Raw genomic sequence first — 8,509 nt, forward strand, 5'->3', positions numbered from 1 at the left:
ACTACTTATTGGAAGATGTACATTGCTTATAATCTGGAAGACCTTCCAATGGTACTTTGTTGCTTTCTAAATTTGTCTTGCTCACCTTGATTTTATGCTCACAGCACTTGAAAGCCCTCTTCCAATTCTGCGTAAACCCTTCAGCAGATTCTGAATGTCACTGTACCATATGTACCTGTTAATAGCAAGTTGCCATGGTCACGAAGCACTACCATTTTGGCACAGCAGAGTTGTACATCCACTCTTCCTTGACACAACTGACTGCACAAACTACACTGCAGAGGAGAGCTTTGCAGTCACTAGTTCTTATTCTTTTATTCACTCTGTTCTTTGCCTCTTTTTTTTTTTTTTTTGAGAGATAACTGAACATATTTTTTTTTTGAGAGATAACTCAAATGCCAGGTATGCAGTCTTCCCTGGCATCACTGTGGCAGTTAGGGAATACCTTGAGAGTCGCTGCCAAGCTTGCTCTGCACCGGAAGTAGGGGAAACGTCACTCCAAGACCAGGAAGAATGTCTGTCATCCTCTGTTCCGTTGGGGTTTTTTGCTAGAGTGGATGATAATAGAAAAGTCTATAAAAGAGTGACATAAAAAAGTTAACTTTAATTCAGGCTCCATTTGCACTGAAGTGAACAAGGAGTGATTCTTCTAAAAGCTATGGAGAGAAAGCATGTCATGAGCATGAATACCAAATCAGGCCTGGTAAGTGCCACAGTAAAAGCTCATCTGAATTTCATGTAGTTGAGCTTGGGTACAAAGGAGAGAATAAGTGAGTAATCAACTTTTTTGCTTCTCAGGGCTGCCTCTTGCTAAACCATGTGTGGGACTGTGAAATGTTGGAATTAATCCTATAGCCTTACCTCATCCTGAAGGCATTTAACAAAGGAGGTATTATTGAATGATGAGTTTCAACTAATTATCAGAAGTGAGTGAGAGAAAAAGGGGACAAAGAGCACCTGACAAGATGCCATGTTAATAATTCACCCAGATGTCTAGGATAGCATAAGCTTTCTGTGCAACATTTCATGAGCTCCTGAAACAAGGTCTTATTTCTCAGCAAAAGATATACAGCACCTGATGAAAAATGGCAGCTACTAAGTGTGTTAGAAGTGTGTCACCTCTTTGTACGCTTAACCTGCATAAGTGTAAAAAGCCCTATTACTGCAGGGTTGTATTTTACATGCAGGAGTCAGGAGGTTCATTGCTTCGCTGAGTCTCCTTATAGCCTCCAGTACTTAATCCTGGAAATCGTACCTAGGAATCCCAAACAAGCATCTCTGCACAATGACAAAATGTAATGGGGTGCAAGGGCACTCCAGAAACAACAGGGTGGAAGAGGATGCCAGACTGTACTTCCCCAGGAGGTCACATGCTTAATGGATTCTTTGCATAGCATAAATGTGACGGCCCCCCAAAATACACACATGCCATAGCTTGAAACAAAATTGAAGAGCAGAATTAAGTTATGCTCCAGACCTGATTCAGAGCAAAGATTACTCCCATTTTTGAGTCTGCATTTACTAAGTGAGGATACATTGAGAAGACATATAGCTGAGAATATCTTCTGGACTCGTTATCCTTTATACAAGGTCATCACCATCAAGCAGCTCTAAAAATAATAAAGTCATATTTTATGAGCTACTCATGTTACTAGAAGGTTAGAAGCTGAGGAAAACTCAGTGATGTTGGTGAGCATATCAGCTGCTCTTCAGTGAAGGTAAGTAAGTTCTGTTATGGAATGACATGTTGAAACAGTAAGACCTGTTGTCTAAAATGCAGTTGAGTGAAACAACCTTGAGGCTTTATCCCCTCCATCTGGCTGCAGCAAGAGGAGAGCACTGAAAAAAGTAACAGCAGGTTCTGCCTTGGCTTTGCATTTGCTGAGGAGGGATCCAGTCCCCATACCTGCCTGTTTCCTTGGGGTCATACATTTCCAGAATATTCTTGGGAATGTCAGGAAAAGTTTCTTAATGACTTTTTGAACTCCAGAGACTCTTACTATTTGTTCCATAAAACAACTTTAAAAGCATCTACAACAAAGAGAATTAAAGTCTCTGACCTGTTATTGGCCACTGAATTACTTCAGTACCATGCTGAAAATAAAAAGATAAATTAGCAACAGGTGCATTTCCAGGAGCAGATCAGTTGCAAGCATTTTTTTGTTCTACCATTCAAGGGCTTTTATTACTTTACATAAAAACAAGAAAAAAGACACACACAACAAAAAAAGGGGTAAGGCCCCTATGTCTTCCAGGGTAACAGCCCTCGTAACTCGTGGCAGTTGCATGAGACATATAAAAATCTATAAATTCTTTAAAAAATCCAATCTTACGCCAACCCAAATGACCTTGCTGAGTCACAGGGCTCCAAGAAATCATGCCATCACTCCTGAAACTGTTGATGTGCTTCATCTAATTGGTATGTGAACTTTCTGTATTTGCTGACCCTCTCAGTCCTGAGTACTGCTTGACAATGCTAATTTTGCTTGCTGGCTTCCTTTTTTTTAATGTTTGATGGTCCTGGTTTTGAGCTAAGTTACCCTAATTTTGTAGTGGTGTCACTCTATCCATTTCCTTGGAATTAATTCTGTGCTTACACTGTGTTTAGCAGAAATGTGCTGTGTGCTTTATTAATGTTTGAAAGGTTGCACTGATAAGAAGATGTGGAAAATTAAGATGGTATGTATGTATACTGATAGCCTGAAATTTTTTTCCCCAGAAAGGAAAACAGATTGAAGCAGTACAAAGAAAAGTGCAGTCAAACTTTAGGTGATACCTTAAAATGAGCTCACAGGATTTATTTTTACCTTTCCATGCTAAGGTGGTACTGATCATGTATGTACTTGCTTAATGAGGGCAGTTATCATCCCACAGCGGTTTCTCTGAAGTCTCTGAAACTAGGTTTACATAGGTCAGTATTAGCAGAGTCAGAATCAGGCATTCAGGCTCAGAAGGTGACTGTGATGGGAAGTGTATGCAGATCCACTCCCTTGGAGCACCAACTCTTATGTACTCAAAAGAACACTCTTTCTACTGTAAAAAATATTTAGATTAATTTTGGCCTTTAGGATGGCTGGTAGCAGTTATACTTTCCTTAGAGAATCTTCTCTATGATGTTATGGATAAGAAGGTAGAGAGGGTATAAAGAAACTCCAAACTATCTGTAAGCAGATGCATAGAAGTTTGTCATCAATGTCATGTTCTTTACTTTCCAACAGCAAACCTGCTACAGGAACACCTGGCAGCATAAGGTGGTGTAAAAGTGAATGAAGTGAGAAATTCACTGCTTAGCAGTCTTAAAAAGTGAGATGAGGAAGGGATAACATGGGCTCATTTCCAGAGTTAAACTACAGTGAATTCTGGACTGACATGATTATATGTTCCTAAATTCAGCTGAGAAAGAGAGAACATGGCAAAACTGTTAGTAATTTCTTCTCAAAGACCTCTCTTACTTCTCTCCCCACCCCCCACCCCCCTTTTCAAATTAGATCTTAGTTAGAAATCCTTTACCTTACATTTATTTTCATATTTTACACCAATTCAAAACAGACTGTGATGTAAGCACCAGAAGAAAGCTTCATGACTCATATACTTAATGGTTAATCATTAATCCCATTTTTGTGATCACTGTATGATAGTAACACTATGTCTAAGTAATTCTCTTGGAAATGCTGAGAGAAACTATTTGTACTGGGCATCTTTCATCTTTGCCTACTATCCAATAACTGTAAACTGAAAAGATTTGAAAATGCAGATGTCAAATCTGACAGGCTCTCATTGTACCAAAATCTCTGCAACAGAGATTTAGAAAGAGCCTGATGCTGATGAACATTCGATTCATGCGTTCTGGAGCAGAATTTAACACAATTATTTTTTCTAAGAGCTGTCTAGGTTTAAGTCCAGGCATATTTTTGTACAGTTTGTATTGTAAAACAACACAAACTAGGTGTATGTAATGCAAAGATTTAAAAACTCCAGTATGACAAGTGATGGGAAAATTATAATTTTTCCCTGAAATTTCTGGCTGTTATGAGTCATGATCAGCTGTAGCAAAATTGGGTCCAGATTTCACAGTTCTTTCATTATGCATTCTGACCCCACTCCAAAATTTCCAAGAAATGCTAGATTTTTATTTTGTCCTATTTTCTCAAAACAATAAAGCCTATTATTTTTCTTCTTTGTTGTAGTTTTTGAAAAGTTGTAACTATTGCACATTTTTGCAAATGTTGACCAAGCACACTTACTATATTTTTCTCAACCATGAAGGATATAATTCAAGTTGTAATGAAAGATTTTTTTCACCTGGCAAAAGCCTCACAGAAACTTCTGAGGTACATTACTACCATTGGTCTGTAAGCATAACTCATGCTGACCAAGCCCCAAGACTAAATCCTACACTTAAACTTCGTTGTTTAATTGCAATGGCCTTTCCCTAATGATAGTTGCTTTCTACTATTTCCTATACTATTTATGATTTTTTTAATGTTTAGTCATTTAAACCACTTGAATATAATTACAAAAACAACAAAGCAAACAAAAAATTATCAATGCTGGTATTTAAAATCCCTAAACAATTTAGTACTGGAATACATCTAAATACCGAATAAAAATTTTCTCCAGTCTTTGATTTGCAGAATCTTTTACATCATGGCAGAAGATTACAGCACACCAATGGTTACTCAAGAAGCTATTTACTAATCCACATACTGGCATGTTTTGCTGGTGGTTTACTCTACATAAAGAAGCAAAACATGGAAAAGCAATAAAACTTTGCCTTTTCATGAAAGACACAGTTTTTTCAAAGTGTTCTTCTGGTGTGATTTTATGCCCTGCTGAGTGGCAATGCCCTATTGGTTGATCTATGGTTAAGAAGCCAAAGTGCACTGGTATAGATCACAGTTTAGTGTGTGAAGAACTTCAGAAAGAATGCAAGCTGCCTTGAAGCTGTGTAGGCTGGAGATGTTTCCACCATTTTTTTATAAGTGGAAAAACGTCTATTTTTTCTTGTAAAAATAAAACAAGCTATCAGTTCACTTGGTATAGATCTGCTGTAATTTCTTTATAACTACAACAGGCCCAAAGAGCCTTCCACACATGCTACTTCCTGCTAACATGTTCTTCCAGCTGCTGTAAAGCACCTCAGAGAGTGGCCCTGGACAACTCCTTCGGAGCAGAGTCCAGGGTGGACCTACTTGCTGGCATGAAACTGTGCTGGCCTCACTTATCAGCCCCAGCATATCAAGTGACCAGTGGCAGGCAGATACATCTCAAGGTCTTCCCTGGACAATCCCTGAATGGAAGAACCCATGGCAGATAGGTTTTGTCAAGACTGCCAAGTCAGATCATGTTCAAGCTGTGTCAGTATTCAGAAATATTAATTACAATTCTGTGTCCTAATAATACAGTGTTATTAAAATACGGAATAAAACTTTTAGTGTATTTGAGAAGTGCCCTAGGCTTCAGGACACTCCCAGAAGAAGGCAAGATAGATCCAGTGCAATCAGAAACAGATGTCAGTGTGGGGACTTTTCTGGTTGGGTAAACTGGAAGCAGGCAGCGGTGACAGAAAACACATGTACAACTTCTTCTGGATGGAAAAGCAAACAATGTGGCTAGAACACTGACGAAGGTGCCAAGACTTATTTTTTCTGTGAATTATAACTCAGCATGCTGTGATGCTCCTTCCCCTTCCATGAAATAAAATTGGATGACAGTTTTCAAGCAAGCAGATGGCTTCCTTCTACTGAAAAACTTTACAAGCTTGACTTCTAGTTGTGAGTTTGTGAGTCTAGCTAAAAAATGTTCATCTTTAGTCTCATTTCCCAGAAGCTCACGTTTATCACATTTTCCCTCCATTGTATGAATGGGGGAAATGTCTTCTAATTCCTTAAGTTTTCTCCTCTTTTTTTTTTTTTTTTTCTGAATGGAGCATCTCCTGGAGACACATTTGTGTATCAGAGACCAATGAATCATATTCCTAAACTGTTGAAGAGATTACTGAACGTTTTAGTTATGAAGTTGTAAAATCTGGCTTGGCAAGTTTTTAATGGGCAAGCTTGCACTAATTACCACAACAAGGAAGTCTGGAAAGACCTTAAACAAGAAAGCAACAAACAGATTTTTCAAGTAATAGTAAATGCTCAATGTATAAAAACCTTAAACCCTAACCCTGTGATCCTTCTGTAAAAAAATTTAAACATCTAGAACAAATCAGTGCATTGTTTCAATCACAAAGGAGTAAAAATAGAAATAGAAAGTTAAAATCCGGGAAAGCCAAAGGTGAAGATGAAGATCAAGATTAGGGAAGCTTTTGACAATAAGAACAGGAAAATCACTAATTTTGTAAGTATAGCACCCAGAAAACTCGTTAAAGCAGAATAAAGGCAGTAACTGAGGTAAAGTGTAGGCTAGATTTTTGACCCAGAACTTCTTCATCCTAGCAATATTAATAACAGAGAGCACTGAATAGCAAAAATCTCTCAGCATAAACATGTGGGTTTGAAGAAAGCATCTGAGAGCCTTTATCAAATTTCTGAACATCATATCCCTGGAATAACTTGAAATGTTATTATATGCTAGAAAAACCAATTAGTAATGTCAAGGCTTTACATACAGGTAGGGCAAGTGCTTTTAAAGTATACACAATGAACTTCAGTGTAGTGTTTGGTATCAAACTTCCAGTCTCTCACTTGTCACTTTTGCCATTGGATTTATTGTGAAAAACTTGCTTAGACAGAGCTAACACAAACAGTGCTTGGCATATGAACAGCAAATTATGAAAGACATTTTGAGTTTCCTGATTAACAGTTTTTTAAAATACAGACTCAGTCGGCTAGCTGAGCAAATAACAAAGGACCCTGCAGTGCTGCAAACAGCAGAACTAATACTTGTTTATGAAAAAAAAAGCAAATCTGGTGGAAATTCCAGCAGATTCTGAGTGAAACACTACTTAAAAGCAAAGAAATACAATTGCCATACCTTAACAGTAAACTATCAGTCAAAGAGGACATTTGGGAGGGAACAGCAGCACAAGTTGGAAAGGTACCAGCTGCACCGACTATCTTAAATTACAACTTAATGAATAAACTACTAATCTTCAATTCTAAATGCATTTCTGCCTTGGAAGTCAACTCAAGAAGCGAATAAGTGCCTAAATGCTTTTAAAAGCAAATGCCTCCAAAAATTACTTTTAAACACATTATGAAAACCCAAGATTTGTCAGAGCTCAACACCTTACATTCAAAGTTATCTGGAAAGGAAGGTAAGGATATTTGATGCATGCGAAAATGTGCTGTTGCATGTTTGCCAGATTTTAGCAGTCAGCTGAAGGAATTCCAGTACTGTATAGCACTTAATAAGGGGTATTATACAGCACTTCAAGGAAGGGACATGCAAAAGATAGAGAGCAGAATTGAGATTTAAAGCACAAAAAGCCTTCTCATTCTTCTTTTTTCTTTAAAACTTAAGAAGAAACTTTAAAACAAAAGTTAGAGGTTCTTAGTGCATAAAATGAACAGATATTACAAGTACTTTAAAAAACCTTGTAATTTTTTTTACAAGTAACATAAGGAAAAATATCCAAAACCTGGAGAGTTTTTCTGTAAGAATCAGGAAAGTTTGTGAATGGGAAGTGGTACTGACTATTCACTGTGTTGTGTGATCATATTTTCAAGTGCTATTGCTTGCTTCTGACAAGTAATTTTGTCTGGTTTGTCCTCCTATAGATTTCAAAAGGTTTGGCTATGGTATATTTACCTGTTCCTTATATAACCCACCTATTGCCAGCAATAACAGTCTACTAAGTTAATTACTTTCAAAAAGCAAACTCACTCTTTTACTTAATCTGGCTTCCACATGTGTTCAAAAGAAACCTTCCCAATCTGTTTCTGCTCCACTTGTTTGCATAGATTTGCAGCAATGAATTTAAAGACTGTCTTAAGTCCGATTTCTTGCACTTACAGTTATGTTTTTCTCCCCAATTTAAAGAAAATAAGTATGAAAGATAAATGTTAATAATTTTAAACCAGCAGTTTTCTAAAGGCAATCAAGGAAAACAGCAGTCTTAAAATCAATATATTAATTGCTTTCTAAACGGAGATTCAACTAAGAAAGCAGTAACATCTTTATTAAACAGAACAAATTAATAAAAACATCTAAATAAGTCCTGGTCTCATAACATTTATTTTTTTGCAGACCAGTTTAAATTGTAGTATTGCTTTTGTGTAAGACGTGGCAAGGTATTGTGAAACACTTGCTTAATCAGGGAGAGTCATTCTATCATAGCTGGTATTATTCTGTATTACTATTAGAGTTTTCTTTCCACTTTTTTTTCCTGCTTCAACACAGAAACATTTTTTACTGTGGGGAGTGCACAGTTAATTATATACCAGTATACGCATTTGTGAAAGGATGTAAATGTTACTCAGCTTTTCTAACAGTCTTCTAAATAGATTGAAGAAAGAATCACATCCATTCGAGCAATGGCAAGGGGCAGTAAAGCCTCAGACCA

Source organism: Falco naumanni, chromosome Z (genome assembly GCF_017639655.2).
Source record: "Falco naumanni isolate bFalNau1 chromosome Z, bFalNau1.pat, whole genome shotgun sequence".
Lineage (NCBI taxonomy): Eukaryota > Metazoa > Chordata > Aves > Falconiformes > Falconidae > Falco > Falco naumanni.